The following is a 24,127-nucleotide window of genomic DNA, read 5'->3' as shown; positions in this document are numbered from 1 at the left end:
ATCAAGTTGTCTTCGTTGATGAGTCCACAATTAGGTTTTCTGGCCGCTTGGCTATTAAACAGTATCTTCCCAGCAAGCCTGTCAAATATGGGGTCAAGATGTATAAGCTCTGTAACAGGGCAACAGGATATACATATAGTTTTATGGTTTACGATGGAAAAAATTGTCACGTAGCGCCGGAGAACTACACAGACTACATAGGGAGTGCTGGTAAGATTGTGTGGGACTTGGTGTCAACCTTATTCGGAAAGGGCTACCACTTGTACGTGGACAATTATTACACGTATGCCACTTTAGATGACTTTTTGATTATAGAATTGGCGCACGTGGCACCGTACGATGTAATCGCCGAGGCTTCCCCCAGTGGCTTGTAGAATCCCGACTTAGTTGGGGGGGGGAGAGAGCCTGCTTGAAGTGTATTAATTTGTTAGCAGTGAAGTGGAGGGATTCACAAGAATGTTTTCGTTCTGTCCTCCCTTCATGCAGATACGACCGTCCAAATTTCTACGGCGACTGGTGTTGTGGAGAAACCCCTGTGTCCTCAAACGCAACCTTAAAAAAGGGGTTGTAAAGCTTTTGTGCATCCTATGCATTATGGTGAAAAAAGACCTTGCACTCTCCACCCCCCCCCCCCCCCCCCCAATAATGGCAATGGCCGCCGACTGTATCACACTGAAACGCGCCAATCGTCTAGGTAAGCTATAATCGTTATACCTTGGGCCCTTAACTAGAGGAGGGACCAGAACCTTCAAGGTGCAGTAGCTAGACTAAAAATGAATATTTTCTACCTTAAAAAGTAAATATTTCTAGTGAGCGGGGAAATAGGCCCATGGAGGTATGCACCCTTGATGTCGACTGACGTCAAAAGTTCTCCTCCTTGTAGGATGGAGACAACTGAATGGATTGACTCCATGCGAAAAAGAGCGAATATTAGATTCTTGAGATCCAAAATGGGTTTGACATGTCCATTCGGTTTTGCCGTGAAAAAAGGTTTGAATAAAACCCCCTGGTCTTTCATGACCACTTTTTACCAAAAGATGGTCCACTGCTAGAAAGAGACTTTTCTCTGGATCTTTAGGAACGTCTGATCTGAGAAAACGAGGAGACGGGGAACTCTCTGAACTCCAGTTTGTACCCTAGAGTTATTGAAGAAGCCACCCATCTCTCTCGACACTCTTTCTGCCAGACCCTTCAAAACTTCAGAAGTCTTGCCCCCACTCGAGCGAGAGGGGGGCCCCCTAATAAGGAGGTTTTACCCTGAGGATTACATTTTGAACTTGACGGCCTGGTAGCCGTCGTGACTGCCTGGAGGCTGATGCCCCTGGCACTGGAGAAGGAGCTTGTTTAAATAAAATATATTTACTCCTTTTCTTAAACGGCAAAGGGGTACTTTCCCCTAGAAATTCTTTGGATGCATTATCTCAAGATATCCCAAACAGCCGTTTCACTGCAGAAAGGAAACTTAGCCAGGAGTTTTTTGCACAACTCTTCGGCTAACCAATTTTTCAACCATAGTATTCTATACATATGTACCAGCCCAGCCAAAGGCATGAGGCCTGAAAGATAGAATCTCTCATAGCATCGATTGCAAACATATAGCTACTAGGAGCTTGCCAGATCCTGGGCCTGCTGAACAGGGATAACCTTGAGCATCTGTTAAAACTGGTCTCAAGGATTGACATATACCTTTTACTGTCAGTACAGGCTGAGACACTCAACCTGCCAGAGAAAACAAATGTTTTTTTGTTTTTTGTTTTTTTAAATAGGAATTCCAACTTTTTTTCCGTTGGATCCCTAAGCATTTGAGCATTGTCTGCCGGACAAGTCAAACTTTTATTCAGAAGATATAGCAGCGTCAATTGCTGGTATCTCCCACCTTGAGTAAATTTTTTCCTCCATAGGATAAAGTGTGAAAATCTTTTTAGGAGGGAAAAAAAATGCTTATCTGGGTGATCCCACTCAGAATACATAAGTCTTTCCAGCAATGAATGGACGGGAAAGGCATGTGCAGCTTGAGGTAGCTTTAGCGAGCCCAAACAAGAAGTGTACACTCAGTTAAGGGTAGCATAAATGTGGAGCGGACCAATTCAGTAAGAAATTGCACCCACAATCTCAGATTGTGAAGCTGATCTCTCCGCATTTGACCCCTTAGAAGAGGAGTCATCAGCCTCTTTGTGGTCCCCCGAGAGAAAAACCATCTTCTCCCGCCCCCAGATCTTCAGTTTGAGGGTCCTGGGTAATGGAAGGGAACCTGTGGCATGCAATTAAAGCCGTAAATCCTTTTCTCAATCCTATCATGGCTGAGGGAAAAAAAAAAAAAAATTTTTTTTTTTTTTTTTTTTAGTAATATATAGACAGGGGCTGCAGTGTTGTAAACACTTGCAAACATTTCATTGCCCCTGATGGCTCACCCTAACCAGCCACCCCTTCTCAGGGGAGGATGTCATTGCAGAGTTGTGTTTTAGGCTTTCAGAACTTGAGGGAGACCCTTTTAGCCCTTTTTTGAGGTGCTTCTACCGCCCCTTCTGACCATAGCCCGATGCATAACTGCAGAGGTACGACCAGAAGAAATCGCATCCACTGCTTGAGCAATAGTCCAGCAACTGCCACTGCTATTAATGCTCAGCCTGATGCTTTTAGTAACTGTGCCAAGGAAAAACCTGTGTCACCAACCTCTTACATCCCCCTTTTTGCTCTTATGTGCTTCCAACATTCGCAGCCAGCAAAAAATGGAGTTTTAAAACATACTCCCGCGCTAAGCTTTGCTGCACGCCAATGCTGCGCTAAGTCCCGCCCCTTCTGCACATCACGCCCCCCTCTCTTTTCAAAAGAGTTTTTACCGCACGAGCCTCCAATCCATCTTGGATCGGTGTGTGTGTGTGTGTGGCGAGGAGGAGACTTAGTGACCAGACACCGTGCAGGAGCGGTGAAAAAACAGAGCGGCATTGCAGATCGTTTTGCCTTCTCCCTTTCCAGGGAGAGGGGGACAGGTCTGAGCTGCTAGCCAGAAGAAAAGCCTGCTGATTCTGACACAGCGTCATCTCTGAGGAAGCATGCAAGATGCGTGCTCTATACAGCCCCCAGTGGTGACTCTTAGGCATGACATAAAAAAAAAAAAAAAACACACAAAAATGAAAAAAAGGGAGACATTTCATAAGAAAATTTAAAAATTCCTTAGAAAAAAAAAAAAAAAAAAAAACTCCACTTACCTTTCCCACCGCAGGGTTTTCTGTGGTAAAACCAACAGGCCCAATCTTCACCCTTCACGGTGGTTTCCGTTAAACCTTCAAGAACCAGGCACCCTTGGGGAACCCACACTCCTGGGCCCGTAATAGCACCCCGCCAGTAAAACTTTATGGTTGAAAATACCAAAGCACTGGATCCCGGGTCCAGCTCTCTAAAAAGAAGCCTTACAGGCAAAACCTAATTTCTTCGGACACGAGGCCTGGGTACCATTCAATTTGGCCTAAAAGACACTTTGAATGGATCTGGCTGCATAGCTAGCCCCAGCAAGGATTGCTCCAGTAGAGCTCAGCACAGCACATCTTTACTCGTGACCAACTGGTGAAAAAACTGAGGTACTGCCAGTATGGGAGGGGTTATATATAGGGAGGCAGCTTCCTGTTTACGGTGTGCAAGTGGCCAGCACCTGAAGGTGGCCTATAACCCACGTAGTAAATTACTATGGCTCTGTGTCCCGTGACGTACGATTAAAGAAAAATTAAAAAATAGTTGTGGTTTTATTTTTCTTCTCTCTATTGTTCTCGCTTATGTTCGCTCTACTTTCCAAAATGTGGTCATTTGGGGGCGCTGGTTGTACTGCCCTGCCATTTTAGCACCTCAAGAAATGACATGACAGTCAAACTAAAAGCTACGTAAATTCCAGAAAGTGTACCATAGTTTGTAGACGATATAACTTTTGTGCAAACCAATAAATATACGCTTATTGACTTTTTTTTTTACCAAAGACATGTGGCTGAAGACATTTTGGCCTAAATGTATGACTAAAATTGAGTTTATTGGATTTTTTGTCTTAAAAAAAAAAAAAAACCCTGGATTCTTTCCTGATCCAGGGAAAATCCAGGGGGTTTTTCGCCTTCCTCTGGATCGACCGTGGGTGAAGGATTGTATTTTTTTTTTATTGGTTGAACTAGATGGACTTGCATCTTTTTTCAACCTGACTATGTTAAAGCCCAATAGGGCTGCATATATACGTACTGCCAGCAGGAACTAGTTAAAGTGTCAATTTAAACAAATAAAAAGGTCTCTTTTGTTGCTCCCTTTTGGTTTGGTAAATAAACCAGTGGACGAGCTTCATTATATCTGTTTTACAACTGCAAAAAAAAAAAAAAATAGTAAAAAATTTGGAGCCAATAACTTTCTGCCCTCTCTGCCTCTGGACTGCTATCAGCATTGTTCTCTACAAAATACACCCCCCCCCCCCCCCAAACTCTGTCCTAGGGGTACAACACTTCTCAGTATGGTTGTCAACCTAGCTCAGGAAATGAGTTAATGGTGGGACCAGCAGGCTAAAATAAAAAATTGAAAGCATCTAAGGGACCGGTAAATTGCAATACTAAAATGTTTTTTCTTGGGTTTAGATATGCTTTAGCAATACAGTACTGGATTTGTGTTTTCTCCACATGCACACAAATGTACTATGATTAAATTTAAGTCAACATCATTAGAGGGCTTCTTCCACCTCAAGGCCTCACAGGGGGCTATTGTGCCACTGGTTTTGTAGATTCTAGGTACAAAGCATTTTTCAATATAATGGCTTTTTAAATTGCTCACTTATCTGGGAGAACATTAAAAACTTACAGAAAGCCACCACTAAACAAGTTCACTCAAAGAAAAGATAAATAAATACATAAAAAGGGGGGAGTATATATAGACTTAAATAAATCTTTCTAGGCACAAAACTCCATGTGCTTGCAAACCGGCAAAAAACAAAGATAACCATAACCGGGAGTACCCAGATCACTTCTGCATAAAATTTCAAAAGGAGCATAGTTCAATCTTTCCAATTTAACCATGGCTATAGGTTTTCACCCATTGCCTACTCCACTACATACAGTTCTGGTGGTGCAGCGAAAAGGTTAACTGTGGGAACTACTTGATCAGGAACCACTCAAAGTTATTACCAGTCAAGTCTCCAATTCCCCTTGGAGATCAGAGAAAATGTGGAGCTGTGAAAAACAAAAGATTAAATAATGTCCTCCCAGCACAGCGATGAAGGGGTATACCCATCATTTTTTTTTTTTGTCATATGTCCCATTGGCGGCAGGGGGGGGGGGTGGGGGGGGGGGGGGATGTTCAGACCCTGTCCAATAGTCAAAACATGAAGTGAAGAAATACCTTCAAAGTGATTGAATCCCTGTGTCACCAGATCTAGTGTCCTCACTGGAAGATAGCACCTCAATTACTGTTCAGTGGAACACTAAAAATGTGAGATTTTTTTTTTTTTTTTACTTTCACTCTCAATAATGGTAAACAGGACAAATAAAGAGGGTGAATCTCCCTAAGGGGGCAGAGACAGCAATAAAAACTAACAGGTACTCCAATGCCTCTTCACTCAAGAAGAGGCACTGGAGTACCTGTCACAAAGTTTTACCTTCATTTGCCAAATCTGGTACACAGTTATCTGGCAAAGAGATGAGTATATTGGCAAGATCTGTTCAAACATTAGCAATCGTAAATAGGCCGTACACAGCAAGGGAATGTGTCCATCATCAAAATCATGGAAGCGAAGAATCTCTTCAGCATGCCAGTAAACCTCATGCTCAAAATAGAATGTGGCCTGGTGCACCACGTGATGTGCCTCTATCCCTTCATTAATATAGCTATGCAACCAAATTGTCTTGGGGCTTTAAATGAGACACAATACATACAACCAATGAAGAACTCTTTCCAAACATTGTTGTTTAATAAATGAATAAATATTGCATACAAAGAGGATAAAATGGCAACAAGCTGATTTGTAATGAATTCATTTTAAATGCATTTAGCACATAATTAAATATGTTGACCATGTACAAAATACATTAATATGGAGTCATTACAAATCAGCTTGTTACCATTTCTATCCTCTCTTTGTATGCAATATTTATTAAACAACACTGTTGGAAACTAGTTATTTTATTGGTTGTATGTGTTGTGCCTCATTTAATGTCCCAGGACAAATAAATTGGTTGTATGAAACCTCATGCTCAGCTGATCAAGAGATTCAAAATCACTGCTAGGTCGAGAATGAATCTCACGCATCAAGGACTGAGACTGGACATAGATGGTTAGACATCCTCCACAACAGTCTCATTTTTCACGCACCAGTAATGTGGCCAAGGGGGAGTTCATACATCTCAAATTAAAGGAAAAAGTCATGAGTGATCTGAACATCTACTGCAGCAATTTGGTGAAAGCAGAGATTAAAAGAATAGCATTACCAAGTGTCCGCATAGTCCATTATAAGATGGGACATGGAAAATCTGTACACAACAGTTTTCTTGCTATAGGAAATAAGGGAAAGAATTAGGGCCAAAACAACTAATCGATTAATCGACAACTAATCGATTATGAAATTAATCGATTATGAAAATAGTAATCGATCAATAGGTCAGTAACATAATGGGGTTAAAAAAAAAAGCTAAAATTAGCCCTATATAGTACAAAAAGAGCAAATAGTCTCTACTGTAAATATTACTTTCACTGTTGCAAAGTAAAAAAACTAAGGGCTAATTTTTTTATTTTTTTTTTTTAAACTCCATTATGTTACTAAATGTCTTAGGCCTGGTTCCCACCCATGTGATTTTGGTGCTTTTTGCAGAAATGCACTACAGTTTATTTAACATTCACATCTATCCAAATACACAGCTGCTGTGTATTTGGAAAGGGTCAAGGACCTTTTTCAATGCAAAACGGTGCTTTTTTGGTTCAATATACATCAATGGAGAAGCTGCAGAAAAGCATGTAATCTTACAGTTCTGTTTGAAAATCTCCAAAACAGTCTAGAATTTTGATCTTAGTCTGATCATATTTACCAGATTGAACCTCTAATAGTATATAGAGTATATCTCTTCTGTCTGTTATTCTCAGAGAGGATTAAAGATTTTACTCCCTAAACATGTAGTTGGTTATTTATATTTACCCCTGTGTATAAAGATATTTAGGAATAAATTGCCTTTTTTTTAAACTTTACATATTAACTAAATTATACACCACACTTTTTTTTTTAAGGTTATTAACCGATTAATCGAAACAATAATCGGCCAACTAATCGATTATGAAAATAATCGTTAGTTGCAGCCCTAGAAAGAATGTTTCTCTCTTCACACAAATTGCACCGATAAAGTAGAGAAGAACATGGTGGGCCTAATAGATCATCAGGTCAGGCACATCTGTCCACACCCTTCATTCTCTGTCAGAGATCTACCCATCTGTGGTTAATTGTTGTCCACTTAGAAAACACACTTCCTATGCAGGGCCTTTATAAGTGGAATCGTAAACAGAAAATAAGTACCTGAGATAGGACAATTAAAACAGATGAAAACACACAAACAACTTTGTTTACAATGGAATGCAGAGTCCATACTTAGTAATTACAAGACCTTCACTTGAAGTATGCGACAACATTACCAGCAACTTAGCAACCAGGGAAGGTTATGTGGAAAAAGCAGTCTTTCTTGTACCAACTGCAGATGATCTACAACAGTGTGTTATTACTTCTGTAGTACATCCACCATTACTAAAGGACTTTACTGTAACAGTAGTACTAAATTCCTATCACATGGTTTTCTTTTTTAACTAAAGAAATGAGGCAGTTCACCCAGCACATGCCTAGATGAAAGCAAAGCCGAAAATGTTCTTTTGGTCAGTTTTGTAGAAACAGCATGTTAATATAAATACATATAAAGACTTATATAGGGTCTATCTACATCTAAAAGTAAAATTATGTAAATGCACATAACAACGAGTCCAAAAAGTAAACAGCGTCCATGAAAAGTATACACTGGGAACCAACTGGTCATGATGGAGTGCCCTTGATTTCACTGCTGATCATTTGGGTCGCTTCATAGGAAAAAAACCAAAAACAAAAATGAACATTCTTTTAAGAGGTCTACACATGGCTGAAATTTCACCTGCTAAACCTAGCCAACGTATGATCTGTGCGTGGCCCTGTTGGCACCACTTGGCTCAACAAACGTTGAAAAAAAAAAAAAAATTAAATAGGTCGGTTTCAAAAATTTACAATGAACCAGTGATTGCTGCCAATCAGATGCAAGCAATGTGTGGGCATTCAGCACATGCAGAAGTTAGCTGTCAAAATGCAATGGCCAGCAGGGGAGATTCCTCCATCCATGCTATTTAGCAAAGATAAAGAAATAGAATAGATTGCTACAGCCTTGCCCGTTTATCGTTTGTGGCCTTTTATTCCACTGGTGCTTGCTATATTGCTGCTATTGGCACTGGTGATGCCAGTGAAGGCACAACTAAAGCAAAAAGGGATATCTCGTAATGAAATGAAAAAAGCAGAGAGCAGATTTTTTTTGCAGGCATAAAGTGCGTCTTTGGCCTCATTCACATGGACATTCTGCTCTGTATACCCATGCAAAGAACCGTTTTTACCTGCATCAGAGGCACAGGATTTTTTTTTGCAGGCAGTCTGTTCTAATAAATGACAGGTAGACAGTTGCAGGAATCTGCAAGTGCATCCCTGAATGAACACCTGTGTAGGACCAATTCAAACCTTAAGACTGGGTTCAACTGGTGCAATCACAGACATAGCATGTGATTCGAAACCACATTGCTTGCTATGCACATCACATGTGATGGCTGAACTCACATCGCATTCGTACCAAAATGGTGCAGGACCCTTTTTATGGTCCGCACTGGAATCGGATTGCATGGGTGATCAGATTCCTGTACCAACTGACAGTTCGCACTGCCATCTGTGAACCAATCTGAGGGTGTCATTAACTTTACAATGACAGCCCCCGTACTGGTTCTCAGAAGGCAGTGTGAACGGCCAGCGCATGAGATGCAATGCAGGAACCCTCACTAGAATAGCGTTGGTTCTCGCATCGCACAAGTGTAGACCAAGCCTAAAAAGCAGACAGACTACGTTCTGATCCACGCATTAGTCCCACACAGCTGTACATTGCTAGCGATCCATGCAGCCATCTTCTTGTCATTGAATAGGTTGCCCCCATGAATACCTGTGCCTCCCATGTGGATAAAGACAGCCTTCTGCACAGGGGCACGGAACAGTGTTAATGAGGCTTAAACCTAAGAACAAAACAAAAAGTAATCTACTACAGCCCACAAGCTAACCAGATGTGATGGTTGCATATGCTTTTTTTTCCCCAGGCATTTTAACCTGGTGATCCAGCAAAGTAATTTCCTGAACTATGGTGAAAACAACTCACTTTACTGTAGTGTAGTTGTCTCATTACTGGAGAATGGGAAGCATGTCAGAAATACAGAACACCTCCCCTCTTTTTTTTTCCCCATACCATGGGGGAGGAGCTCTTTAGTCTACAGAGAGAACTGCACGATGCAAGCTAACAACATTTAGCAACTCTCAAGATTTCTGGCAGGAACATGCAAGTTCTCTGTTTACATACACCTAAACAAAAGTCCATTTCACAAAAAGTGTATATACCCCAAAAGTACTGTACACAAATCCCATGGCACCATGTGTACACTTCGCCAGCAGTATACATTCCCAGTACAAAAGCATACATCCCCAGCTGCAGACATTCCCCACAATAGAATACATACATAGATACATCAATTGTATGTCCGGATGAAAGAAAACATAAAAATCGAACATATCCACAAATACAGGTACATATCCCCCTGTTTTATAATCTTAAAAAGGAGACATTCACCTTCGGGAACATGTAGCTGCTGCCCGATCACCCCCCCCCCCCACACACACACACACACACTTACACACACTTCCTAGTGACAGCAGTATGGGGACAAGTTCCCCATATTAGCTGTCAGGTTTCTTTTTTTAAAACGCGGACGCGCAGGGCTCTGTCCACACCATTCATTCACACAGCTCTGTTGTGGATGTTGGCTTGCAGTTCTCAATGAACTATCACGGTGCTGTAGAGCTCTGTGGTAGTTCTTCCCGTCGGTGTATCCGCTTGCCAGGGACAGGGATACAAATACACTGACAGAGCTGCAGGAGATCTGCAGATTGCTGGTATAATGCTTTACAGGCTCCAAAAAATAAAAGCGTATTTTTTTTAAAGTAAACTTATCCTTTAAAAACACTGCAATGACTTCAACACTTCAGTTGAGATCTACAGTGGGTGTCAATATCAAAAGGTAAAGACACCTCAAATGCTAGTTGCAACGCAATGTGTCTGCCAGCACGTTACAGAAGTACCATGACAAGCAGTTGCAGGAAGTTTTCAAAAGTAGTGCATGCATTCCCAGCGTGACCTGGAACCACCATCAAGTTTTCATTGCTGTCTATGTCCCTGTTAGGGAGATTCACCCTCTCTATTTGTTGTTTTTACCATTATCACCAAAAGTGAAAGCAAAAGAAAAAAAATAATATAAAATCACAAATATTAGGTTGTCCCCAGAGTTGTGATCTGCATATCTTCCAATGGGGACATTAGTTCTGATGACAACCAGGGATTCCTTCACTTTAGAGGGATTTCCTCTCACATCATGTTTTGGTTATGGGACAGGAAGTGATGGGAAATCTCCCCAATGGGACACCGATGGCAAACCTAAACCTTACAGGGGTTATAACCTGGGTGAATTTGAATCACTGGCTTTTCAAAAAATAAAAAATAAAAGAACACCACTAGTAAAAAGGCTTGATTTAAATCATAATTTTTAAAGAGCATTTTTTTTTGTCGTGCAGCGGCTCCTCCTCTGACCCGATGTTGATTCACTGACAGTCCCATTCACTTTAATGGGATGGCTGGGGATACGGCAGTGACACAAGGTGAGGGAAGTGGCGGCAGCAGGTAAGTGGATGTAAGGACTTTTTCTTACTGGTAGTTAGAATCTTTAATATTTGCAAACAAAATTAAGGTTTCCTATTTAGTATAATAAACGGTCAGGTTAGCAAAACAGCGATATCCAAACCAATTCAATCATACGGTTTGTAGTGTACATAGATTTCCAAACAATGAGATTAAGGAATATTCCTGAACTTTGTTTTATCTCAGGGTTACTGTGAAATTGTGTGAATGCATCAATGCATGTTATCTCAGCTTGCAGAGCTTGGATTCATTGAATGAGTTTACCAAGCATGTAAACCCTGCAGAATATACAGTCTCATGCTACTTAACTAAGCTCCATTTCATGCTGAAAAAACTAAATTATTAATGTATCTTAAATAGAAAACTATCTTTAGATATTTTTTACTCCAAAAAGCATTCTACTAAAATAAATTTGATTAAAAAAATAAAAAACCTGGATTTTTAAAAATCATTGATTTATATCCACCCTGGTTATAACCCTCACCCCTCCTCTATTTAAATAGAACTATAGGCAAAACCTTTTTAGTCTATTTTAAAGTGTAACGAAGGCCAGGTTCACAAAGGTGCGGTGCGGTTTGGCCACAGTGCGTGCGTATCCGTGGTTTTTGTGCATTTTAGCTGTGGTCTCATACACTTCTATTAGGGTGTACATTTGTGCCACATTTCCTGAACATCCAGGATGCTGCATTTTCATAAACTCAACAAAAACATGCAACCTAATAGGAGTGTATGGGGCCACAGCAAAAAAGCCATGGATACATCCATGGCAGCAAACCAGTGTGAACCCAATAAAAAAAATTTTTGCAGGATCTATCGGCCGGGAAGCTGCACATGTTATGCCCATTTCCCTTTGTGTACATATGAGTGGACCCATTTGTGATTTTAATGTGACAAAATATTAAAAACATACTACACTATATATGCCCCTTTGTGGTTCACTTTGGAGCCTTTTATTACAGTGCCCCAATTGGGGAAGAGGGGTCTGGATCCCAATTGGAGGAGTTGTCCAGTATCGGCAAGGAGGGGAGGAAAAAAAAAAAAAAAAAAAAAAAAAAAAAAAAGAATGAAGGATACATGCTTGATGGTCACTTGGTGGCCGAATAGTCCTGGTGAGCGCATATTGATTTGTTGCACTTTGGGTGTAGTACCTTTATATTTTTTATGAACATGGTGACTGGATATTGACTTTTGAATTTTTTGGTGGGCTTATTTAATTTTTTTTTTTTTTTTGGAACTCAACTTTATTTACATGAACTTTTGTATATGATACATTGTATTGATTTACATGCACTTATTTTTCTCTGTATTTTGTTGCAATTGTAAGGTAGCGTTTTTTGTTTAAGTCCATGATAACAGGTTTCACTGTTAAAGGAGCAGCAACCTAATGTAATACACTTGTTTTATGAGATTTTCTAGTTTGCTCCCCTCCCAATTCATTATAACATGGGCTGCGACTTGTCATGCCTCTGATGTCCAAAGTGTGAATGGAGCCTAAATGTTCGGTTCACATATATGCAAATTGGATGCATTTTGAACCGCATCAGATTCGCATAACAAATGAACCAGGCCGGCATTCAATGGAGCCAGTTGACCTATGCGGGCTAGTTGCGGTGCAAATTTTAAAAGGGTCCCGTGTGTGTTTTTCAGTCAGGTGCGATTTCAGTGTCAAATTCGCACCTGAACTGCTGAATGGAAACCGCGCTGGACCATGCACCAAAAACAGACCTTCATATATGCGAAGCTAGCCTAAAAGGAAAAAAAAAAAAAAAAAAACCACACACACAACAAATTCGGAGTTGGCACCAAAACAATAGAGGGGAAATCTTCCATTGGGGACCCCCCAGGATTTCCCCTCTTCCTGTTTTGTCTATGGAACAGGAAGTGAAGGGAAACTATGCAACTATGAAATCTTCCCAAATCAAATGGCAAAAAATAAATAAATAAATTCTGACAGGGGTATTAACCCTCCTTTACGCTATCCAAAAATGGAGAAAAAAAAAAAAAAAAAAAGTTTTGCCTTTCGTTCTACTTCAACATTAAAACATTGTCATTACAAGTAATAATAGTTATAAAAAAAAAAAAAAAAAGGGGTCTTCACACAAATTTTAAAAACAGGTTGTCATTGGAAAGGTTTAGAGGCAAGTTGAAAAGCCCTCTGCAGAGTCACCTAACTTCAGCAGCCTGTTCAGTAGGACCTGAACAACTTGCAAATACACCATTGTGTGAAACAATGTATAACTAATGTGGATCACAAAAGCAGCAGATCAGTATTTTATGTCATTAACTGAACAACAGTGTTACACAAAGACATCATTCTACTAATAAAACCAAAGGGTAAACATAGGCATGGTAAAGCAATAAAAAGTCAAAGACGACACCTACATGAATATAAAAAAAAAAAAAGCATACAGAGATTCCCGAAGTGATGGTGCAATGGATATGGTAATCATAGATACTGTACTATGCAAATAGCAGACGTGGAGAGGGACTCCACAGTCCAGAATAACTGGACACACAGCTTAACATCCAACTGTGTTCTACATTCCAAGAACATTGGTGTGCCCCAATGTTACAATACTAAATACTAATGAGGACAATATCCCAGACTCTCACAAATCAGCTAAAGATCAGAGCTCTACCTAGGATTATAATAATTGCACTGTACATAACACTGACATTTGTTTATTGTAACCTGGCAGAATTCATGGTCACCACTATAAAAACTGAATGGTCAACCCATACATTTGCTCTCAGTGACTGCATTATCACAGACAGCCAGACACAATCACAGATACACTATCATGATCACAGAGGGGCACTTGGAATACTGCAATAACAGCAGCTCATTTCTGAACACTAAACATTTGTGCACTGAAATGCAATACGAATAGTCCATTCTCTAAATTTTGGCCAGAACCAAATATAAAAGTATAAAAGCTTTATTTTCCAGGGGAACTAAATCATTCCAACAAGATAGGTGGCCAAACAGTACCAGGTCAGGACTTGAAGCACTGGGAGGTCAATCTCATCAGGCACATCTATAAAACTATGTGCTCATTTTAGGGGTCTGGCCTCCTCCAATAAAGGGACATTTTAGTATGTCCCTCAAATAAATGGTATGGTCCAGCTTTGTGTGCTTCTCTATGATTGAGAAGGGACACAGGTGTGTTCTAGGTCTTAAAATACAGATACAGACCACTATCAGACACACAAAAATAGTAAGATGTAACCTTCCAGTCATCCAGACACACATCCGACACACATGACGTCCAGACACACACCACACATCCGACACACAACCTTCCAGACACACACACACACACACACCACACATCCTTCCAGACACACACACATCCGACACACAACCTTCCAGACACACACACACCACACATCCGACACACAACCTTCCAGACACACACCCATCCAACACACAACCTTCCAGACACACACCCAACCTTCCAGACACACACCACACATCCGACACACAACCTTCCAGACACACACACACACACCACACATCCTTCCAGACACACACACACACACCACACAACCTTCCAGACACACACACACACCACACATCCGACACACAACCTTCCAGACACACACACATCCGACACACAACCTTCCAGACACACACACATCCGACACACAACCTTCCAGACACACACACATCCGACACACAACCTTCCAGACACACACACATCCGACACACAACCTTCCAGACACACACACATCCGACACACAACCTTCCAGACACACACACATCCGACACACAACCTTCCAGACACACACACACACACACACACACAACCTTCCAGACACACACACACACACACACAACCTTCCAGACACACACACACACACACACAACCTTCCAGACACACACACACACAACCTTCCAGACACACACACAACCTTCCAGACACACACACACACACACACACGACACACAACCTTCCAGACACACACACACCACACATCCGACATACAACCTTCCAGACACACATCCGACATACAACCTTCCAGACACACATCCGACATACAACCTTCCAGACACACAACACACATCCGACATACAGGCTGCCCAACCATCCAGACACACAAACTTCCAAAATACAACCTTCCAATCATCCAGACACACAATTTTCCAACTATCCATACATGCAAACTTCCACATACAGAAACTTTCAACATACAACCTTCCAGACACACAACTTTCCAAAGTTCCAAAATGCAACCTTGCAGACAACACACTATACCCCAGACAGACGTGCAGAGCCCGGTCCCCCCGGTGGTAATAATAAAGTGATGAGGACAGAGATGTATTAGTAGCTATGAATGGAGAGGTGTGAGGAATGTCCCCCGGTTTCCCTGTACACAGTATACATTGTGTACTCCAGGTCTTACCTCTCCCGCACAGCGTTCCGCTCCCACTCTGTAGATTCGGCTCCCGTCTGTCCCAGCTGCAGGTGAGAGAACTGTAACTAGGAATTACAACCCTTCCCCCACAGCGTCTCCCACCGGACTGCAGGAGCATAGGAGAGGAAAGCCACGCCCATCCACCCCACACAGCCCCGCCCACCGTCCGGTGCCACAAGCCAGCCTAGGGCCAATGTGCTGCCATAGAGAGCTGTACAGCGCTGTGCTCACCGGGGTGACATTGTATATATCTGTATTAGGTGATCTGTATCATCACATGGCATGTATTTGAACAAAGTCTGGACGTGAGTAATAATGCATTACTGGGGGTTCACGCAAGCCTAGACTCAGAAATAAAATCCTGCCAGGGATTCTAACCCCTTCACCACATTTTTAAAAAAGTTTCTAATTAAATTTTCATTCAAAGCTGAACCCTGGGATTCTTAAATCTGAACTCTAGGCTGTCCAGCACTGCAAGGGTTAAATGGACGTTTATGCCAAGGACTTTAACGTACCTAATCCTTCTGCAGGCTCCTTATCTCTAAGGCACTCCATTGGTCACAGGCACTCTGATGTCATCACGTGCAATGCAGGACCAGTAGCCTGGCATTGTACGCGAGGATGCCAGGCATAGGTGTTGTATTGTGCACCCCAAAGCTCAAACACATATGTATGTATGTGTGTGTGTATATATATGTACTGACAGTGTCCGTAGGGCAGAGATTGGTGTCAGTAGGGCACTGCACAGTGTCAGTAGTTTTTTTTATAGTTTTATTTTTTTTTACAATTTTATTTATTATTATTATTTTTTTTGTTTACAATTTTTTTAGGAGCCCTATTAGGGGGCTTTGGTGAAATATCCAGGGTTTACACAGGGGGAATCTGTGCCACACGGGGTGATTAGGGTGTGCCCAGGCACAGCTGGCAAACCCTGTGCGCATACCTGTGATGCCAGGAATCGCTCACAATTAGAAAGTCAGGGAGAAGAGGAGAGCACAGGGATTTCTTTATCCCCCCACCTAGAGTTCAGCTATAAAAAATCTACCCTCCCAATGGCCTCACTGCAAGGGTTAAATGCTTGTCAGGGGTAGAGTAATAAGGGGTCTCTGCTGTACCTCACTTCCTTCCTCTTTGTGTTGTGGGTAGCCCTGTATTGTACGCTCTCCCAAGGGGGTTAGCTTGCGGGCGCACTCCCGCGTGATACAGTCATCGGCAATAGCCGCTGAGTCTATCACTTGGCCCCGCCCCCCGGCCCACCACATCATTGATTAGATTGACAGCAGCGGGAGCCAATGGCTGCGCTGTTATCAATCATCCAATGAAGAGCCCACAAGAGCTGGGGAAAGCAACGCAGGATCACACCCATGGAGATTTGGGGCTCAGGTAAGTAAAACGGGGGCTCGGGGGAGCCGGAGAGTGCAAGGTGTTTTTTTCCCCTTAATGCATAGGATGCTTTACAACCCCTTTAAAAAAAAGGCTGCTGGGGACCAATATATTGCAGCTTACCAATCACTGGATGTAGTGTCTGCAATCGTTTTTTTTTTCCCAGCTTTTATGCCTTTATTTTCACCTGATCAGCCAGTATACGCCTCCCGTCTAAACAAAATCTGAAAATCAGACAACACATTATCCTTTTTTTTTTGGAAATGCTGGTCGCATATCAAATATGAAGAGTTTACTAAAGATACGAACATTCTCATACAACAATAGCGGCGGCCCGTCCATTAGGGGCGCTCGGGCGCCACCCCCTCTATCCACGGCCACCACCCCCATGCTCTTTCCAATCCACAGCTGCCACCCCCATGCTCTTTCCAGTCCAGGGCCGCCACCCCCATGTCCTTTCCAATCCACGGCCACCAGCCCCATGCTCTTTCCAGTCCACGGCCACCACACACATGCTCTTTCCAGTCCACGGCCACCACACACATGCTCTTTCCAGTCCACGGCCACCACACACATGCTCTTTCCAGTCCACGGCCACCACACACATGCTCTTTCCAGTCCACGGCCACCACACACATGCTCTTTTCAGTCCACAGCTGCCACACACATGCTCTTTCCAGTCCACGGCCACCACACACATGCTCTTTTCAGTCCACGGCCACCACACACATGCTCTTTCCAGTCCACGGCCACCACACACATGCTCTTTCCAGTCCACGGCCACCACACACATGCTCTTTCCAGTCCACGGCCACCACACACATGCTCTTTTCAGTCCACGGCTGCCACACACATGCTCTTTCCAGTCCACGGCCACCACACACATGCTCTTTCCAGTCCACGGCCACCACACACATGCTCTTTCCAGTCCACGGCCACCACACACATGCTCTTTTCAGTCCACGGCTGCCACACACATGCTCTTTTCAGTCCACGGCTGCCACACACATGGTCTTTCCAGTCCACGGCCGCCACCCCCTATTTATGCATCTGACCCCTTTCAGGATGTCGGGTGCAAGAATTACAGCGGCGGGTGTTTTTTTGAAGCACCTGATTAGAGCTAGAGGCTCTAATAGGCTTCAAAATAAGGTGGGCTCGTGGCGCAGAGCATTGCGCCATGAGCCCACCCAGGTGTTACAACAGCAAACATTTGCTGTTGCAACACTGATTTTCCTCCCGGCCAATAGGAAAGCAGGTCTGATACCCATCACCCAACTGGCTGAAAGGATAGGCGATCTTATTGGACGCCGAGGAGGAGGGGAGGAGATGCACGGCAGAAGCGAGGAGGAGAACACACGGGGGCCGCTGTCCAATGCCCCCCGATCCCCGCCGCTGCCCGATGTGCCCGCTGATGCCCAATTCTTGCCACTGCCCGATGTGCCTGCTGATGCTCGATCCCCACCGCTGCCTGATGTGCCCACTGCCTAGATGGGGTAAGTGCCGGTGGACTGGCAGATAGCGGGGGGGGAGGTTGAGGTGCCGCAGGGAGGGTGGTTGTTTGCCGCCCCCAAACAAAAAAACGCCAGCCGCCACTGTACGACAATAAAAAATCAAAAGTGATGTCATGCGTTGTGTTGTATTTCTATTGTATTTTCATATGACATCTGTACTGCTTAACTGAACTGAAAATCGTATCATCTGGTATCGTAAAAAATTGTCGTGCTTGTCCGATCGGATAATATCGGATGAACTGTCGTGATCGGCTCTCAAAAGTTCTGTACTAACGATGCGATTATCATACGATCGCTTAGAAAGCGATATTTTAGTCCGATTTTTGGATCGTGTGTATGGGCCTTTAGGGTGGCTACAATCACTACTTCAGTGCATCTATGGTGGAGCAACATAGCCATCTTTGGACAGCAGCATTGTCAGTGGAGAGGACCGTGTTGGTGGACTAGTAGATTTTACTGGGCTTTATGTTAGTGACCAACAATGTGAAGCCCAACTCCAGCTAACACTTTTTAAGCAGTTACGGTAACAGTATTTTTTTCCTTTTGGGATAAATGTTTTACATAAATAAATAATAGCTGATCATTATAAGCTACTGACAGCTACTATATTTATCATATATCAGGGGGAGGCAACCCCCCCCCCCCCCGGCACTGGTGCCGTAAGCGGTAGGCAAAGCTTCTTTTGCCGGCACTCGACTCTCTCCCCAACAGCAGAGCAGCGCAGGGAAGTGTCAGTGAGACAATGCATTCCAATCTCACAATTCCCCACTCCACACCTGCACAGAGGGGGAGGTACTGTGCCCCCACACATTGTAAAAGATGGGAAACATTGTTTGTTCTCTGACTTTGCTGTAGCTGCGATCATCAGCTCTTGTAATGGGGAAGATATTGGGTGCAGTTCTGCTGGAGGGGCGGTCCTTGTTTCCAGGAGGAGGAAGACTCATTGGCCACTGCTAAAGCCAATCACAGTTCTGCTAGCCCCGCCCACCATCTGGAGGAAGATGACTCGCTTGGTTGCCACTACCAATCTCAGAAAGAAGGGATTTCACTGATTGAGAAAACCACAATCAGGTGACAGTTTGTGGAATTACTGTTGAGCTTCTTTGTTGAAATTATTCCTGAACCTTTGCGTCACCTACTACTGAACCCTGCACTCTGTGTCCCTTTAACTGCTTGCCGACCAGCCTGAGGCAGAATGGCATGGCTGGGCGAAACGCCGTAACCTTACGTCGCCTCACCTTTTGGCCACTAGGGGCGCACGCTCCCGGCCGCAGCATGTGCCCGGGTTCGATATGACCGCTGGTCAGAGCAAGAACCGGGGTAAACACACAAATCCCGGTTCTGTCAGGGGAGAGGAGATCTCAGGCGATCAAGGAGAACCCCTTGATCGCCCCCTAGTGTTAACCCCTTCCCTGCCAGTGACATTTATACAGTAATCAGTGCATTTTTATAGCACTGTTCGTTGTATAATTGTCAGTGGTCCCAAAAATGGGTCAAAAGTGTCCAATTTGCCCACCGCAATATGGCAGTCCTGATAAAAATCGCAGATCGCCGCCATTACTAAAAAAAAAAAAAATAGTACTAGTAAAAAAATAAATAAATAAAAGTGCCATATATCTATCCCCTATTTTGTATTTTGTAGACGCTATAACTTTTGCGCAAACCAATCAATGTAAGCTTATTGCATTTTTTTTACCAAAAATAAGTAGAAGAATACATATCAGCCTAAACTGAGGAAAAAAGTAGTTTTTTTGAAAAAAAATATGGGATATTTATTATAGCAAAAAGTAAAAGATATTGTGTTTTTTTTCAAAATTGTCGCTCTTTTTTTGTTTATAGTGCAAAAAATAAAAACCACAGAGGTGATCAAATACCACCAAAAGAAAGCTCTATTTGTGGGAAAAAAAGAAGGCAATTTTGTTTGGGTACAGCGTCGCACGACAGCGCAATTGTCAGTTAAAGCGACGCAGTGCCGTATCGTAAAAAATGGCCTGGTCAATGAGCAGCCAAATCTTCCGGGCTGAAGTGGTTAAGCCACAGCCTGTATTCAGCGCAATGAAAATCACACCCAACCACTTTTTCGCAGCTGCGAGGGCCCAATTTATGATCCTGCACACAGTTTCAGGGCTGGGCTCAGCCTTTCCTTCTCTGAGATGGCCGCTCAGCTGTCGGCTAATTGCCAGATCCTATCTCTCCACATTGACTCACCTGTTGATGATATCCTGCTCGTCAGTCCTGCCTACTTAAGCCTTCCAGCCCAGATGATCTCTGCCTTCCCCTTGGTCACATCTCTAGAGACGCTCGCCTGTGTTCCTGTTGAAGACTTGCTTGGCTGACATTCCTTCTGGCTCCAGAACCTGCTTGCTGTTCTACCACGCTCATCTCTGGCTCCCTGATGTTTTGGCTTGTCTGACTATCCATCCCGGTTCCTGAACTCTTTAACTGTACTTCTGTCTCAGTCTGATTCATGGTTTCTGACACACAGGCTCACTGCTTTCAGAAAATGCCCCTGACCCAAGCTCATCATTGCGCATTTATTCCTGATGCTTGTATGTGACATCCCATACATCCCATACATCACATACATCACATACATCACATACATCACATACAAGCACATGGGCTGGATGCGAGAGGTGGAGCAGCAGAATGAGTGTGCCAGGACAGGGAGATGTGGCTCATCTCTGCTTCCTTTCACCACTCTGCATATCATGCATATCATAGATGAGAAAAGGGTACAGCGGTGGAGCAGATGAGCAGTAGGGTACAGCGGTGGGGAAAATGAGTAGGAGGGGTTCAGAGGTGGATCAGAAGAGCAGGAGGGTACATCGGTGGGGCAGATGTGCAGAGAGGTATAGTGGTGGAAGAGATTAGAAGGGGGTTCAACAGTGGGACAGAATAGCAGGGGGGTAACAGTGATGGGCCAGATGAGCAGGGGGGTTCAGTTTTGGGGTAGAAAAGCAGGGGGGTAGAACAATGGGGCAGATGTGAAAAAAGGTGTATTGGTGGGGCAGATGAGCAGGGGGTTACAGTGGTGGGGCAGGAGAGCAGGGGGAACAGTGGTGGGACAGGAAAGCAGGGGGAACAGTGGTCGGGCAGGAGAGCAGGGGGAACAGAGGTGGGGCAGATGAGCAGGGGGTACAGAAGTGAGACAGATGTACAGGAGGTACAATGGTGGGGCAGATGAAAAAGTGGGTTACAGTGGTGCGGCAGATGAGCAGATGGGTTCAGTGTTAGGACAGATGAGAAGGCGATTCAGTAGTGAGACAGAAGAGCATGGGGATACGGCGGTGGAGCAGATGTGCAGGGAGGTACAGTGGTAGGGCAGGTGAGAAAAGGGGTATATTGATGGGGCAGATGAGCAGGGGTGTTACAGTGGTGGGACAGAAGAGCAAGGGGGTACAGTGGTGGGGCAGATGTTCAGGAGGTATAGTGGTGGAAAGTATGAGAAGGGGGTTTAGCAGTGGGACAGAAAAGCAGGGGGGTACAGTGATGGGGCAGATGAGCAGGGGGTTACAGTGGTGGGACAGATGAGCAGGGGGGTTCGGTGTTGGGGCAGAGGCGAAAAAAGGTACATTGGTGGGACAGATGAGCAGGGGGTTACAGCGGTGGGGCAGACGAGCAGGGGGTACAGAGGTGGGGCAATGTACAGAGGGGTGCAGAGTAGAAAGGAGGTACATCAGTGGAACACATGAGCAGGGGATTACAGTGGTGGGGCAGAAGAGCAGGGGTAAAAGAGGTGGGACAGATGTGCAGGAAGTATAGTCGTGGGGCAGATGAGAAAGGGGGTTAGAATGGTTGGGCAGATGAGCAGAAAAGTTCAATGTTAGGACAGATGAGAAGATGGTTCAGTGGTGCAGCAGATGTGCATGGAGGTACACTGGTGGGGCAGATGAGAAAGGGGGAACTTTGGTGGGGCAGATGAGCAGGGGGTTACAGTGGTGGGACAGAAGAGCAGGGTGGTACAGTGGTGGGGCAGATGTACAGGGGGTTACCGTGGTGGGACAGATGAACAGGGGGGTACAGAGGTGGGACAGATGTGCAGGGGGTTACAGTGGTGGGGCAAATGTGCAGGGGGTTACAGTGATGAGGCAGATGAGCAGGGGGTACAGTGGTGGGGAAGATGAGCAGGGGGGTACAGTGGTGGGGCAGATGAGCAGGGGGTACAGTGGTGGGGCAGATGTGCGGGGTAATACAGTGATTGGGGAGATGTGCAGGGTAGTACAGTGGTGGGGCAGATGTACAGTGGTGAGGAAGATGAGCAGGGGGGTACAGTGGTGGGGCAGATGTGCGGGGTAATACAGTGATTGGGGAGATGTGCAGGGTAGTACAGTGGTGGGGCAGATGTACAGTGGTGGGGCAGATGAGCAGGGGGGTACAGTGGTGGGGCAGATGAGCAGGGGGGTACAGTGGTGGGGAAGAAGAGCAGGGGGGTACAGTGGTGGGGCAGATGAGCATTGGGGTACAGTGGTGGGGAAGAAGAGCAGGGGGGTACAGTGGTGGGGCAGATGAGCAGGGGGTACAGTGGTGGGGCAGATGTGCGGGGTAATACAGTGATTGGGGAGATGTGTAGGGTAGTACAGTGGTGGGGCAGATGTACAGTGGTGGAGCAGATGTGCAGGGGGTTACAGTGGTGGGGCAGATGAGTAGGGGGGGTAAAGTGGTGAAACAGATTTGCAGAAGGAACAGTGATCTGAGGTGTGGAGTTGCAGGAATTGGGGCTGATCTGAGGTGTGAGAGTGCAGGATGTTAATTTCTCACTACTAAAGTAGTTTACAGCATTTACTTTATAAAAAATTCTTTTCGTGATTGAGAGTGTGAAGTTGACATTTTTTTTGTTATAAAATCGCCACGATCAATTTCTTTAAAAACATTTTTCGGCACACTGTGTTTAAAGGTTGCCTACCCCTGTCATATGCAGTATGTCATGTTTCATTTTGCCCATAGTTACACTTTAGGCTCTCCACTCACATGTTAAAATCTGATCGTACATCTCCTTTAGAACTACCAACAACTATATAGAGCAAGTGCCTGCCCGACTGGCTACAAATTGATTAGGTAGGTCCTCATATTACATAGATATGTTAAATGTAAAATGAATTGTACAAAGATTGTATAGCTAGATTGTAACATGTATGGTTACCTCTAGACTTAACAGGCATTTAACCCTTGCAGTGTGCCCCACTGCAAGGGTAATTTTTTTCCTGAAGGTTAAGAAAGGACTCCCTGTAGCCGCACATCGATGCTGTCCCTAAAATGAAATGGCAACCTCAGCCTGGACTCCAGCCAGGCCATGCCTTCCAATGCGTTTCTCTCCACCCCTCAGAGCTTAGGCTGGGTTCACACTATCTGCGGCATGGCTCGCAGCAGGGGTCCGGTGCGTCCCCGTTCACTGTTTAAGGTCCGAATCTGGTCTGAATTTTTGCCTGAATTCGGACCTGAAATGGAGCCAAAGATGCACAGGACCCTTCTGCAGTGCACTACGCGGCCGCCCCAGAGATTTGTGAACCAGCTCCATTGAAAGCCGGTCACACTCTCCTGGCATGCAAATTGGATGTGGGGAAACACGCATTAAATGTGAACTAAGCCTTAGTCATAACTACGCTTCAAGGGGCGGAGTGAAACGCATTGGCTTGGCTGGAGTCCAGACTGAGGTTGCCACGTACACACTCATTTTAGGGACAGCATCGATGTGCGGCTACAGGGAGACCTCTCTTACCCTTCAGTGATGACAGGAGCTGGGACGAGCTCCCTCCCATGCCAGCACTCCCAGCGGCGGAAGCTCAGCATTAACACACCGTTCCA

The 24,127-nt window shown here is 44.3% G+C and overlaps 1 protein-coding gene across 4 annotated transcripts in view; it reads right to left on the bottom strand.

Annotated features, from left to right (window-relative positions):
- The window catches only part of LMO7 (LIM domain 7), a 281,768-nt gene extending 266,200 nt beyond the window's left edge, over positions 1–15,568 (bottom strand). For 3 of the 4 annotated variants that reach the window (XM_073614266.1, XM_073614269.1, XM_073614267.1), the window contains exon 1: positions 15,417–15,566. The gene's annotated coding sequence lies outside the window, so the exon portion shown is untranslated. Of the gene's footprint in view, positions 1–15,416 lie in introns of all 4 variants that reach the window. The other variant, XM_073614268.1, reaches the window with a different exon arrangement.
- Positions 15,569–24,127: the final 8,559 nt, after the last annotated feature.

The sequence above is a fragment of the Aquarana catesbeiana genome, linkage group LG02, assembly GCF_042186555.1.
Source record: "Aquarana catesbeiana isolate 2022-GZ linkage group LG02, ASM4218655v1, whole genome shotgun sequence".
Taxonomy (NCBI): Eukaryota; Metazoa; Chordata; class Amphibia; order Anura; family Ranidae; genus Aquarana; species Aquarana catesbeiana.
The sequence above is the reverse complement of the archived record's forward strand: the minus strand, read 5'-3'. Positions and strand labels throughout refer to the sequence as shown.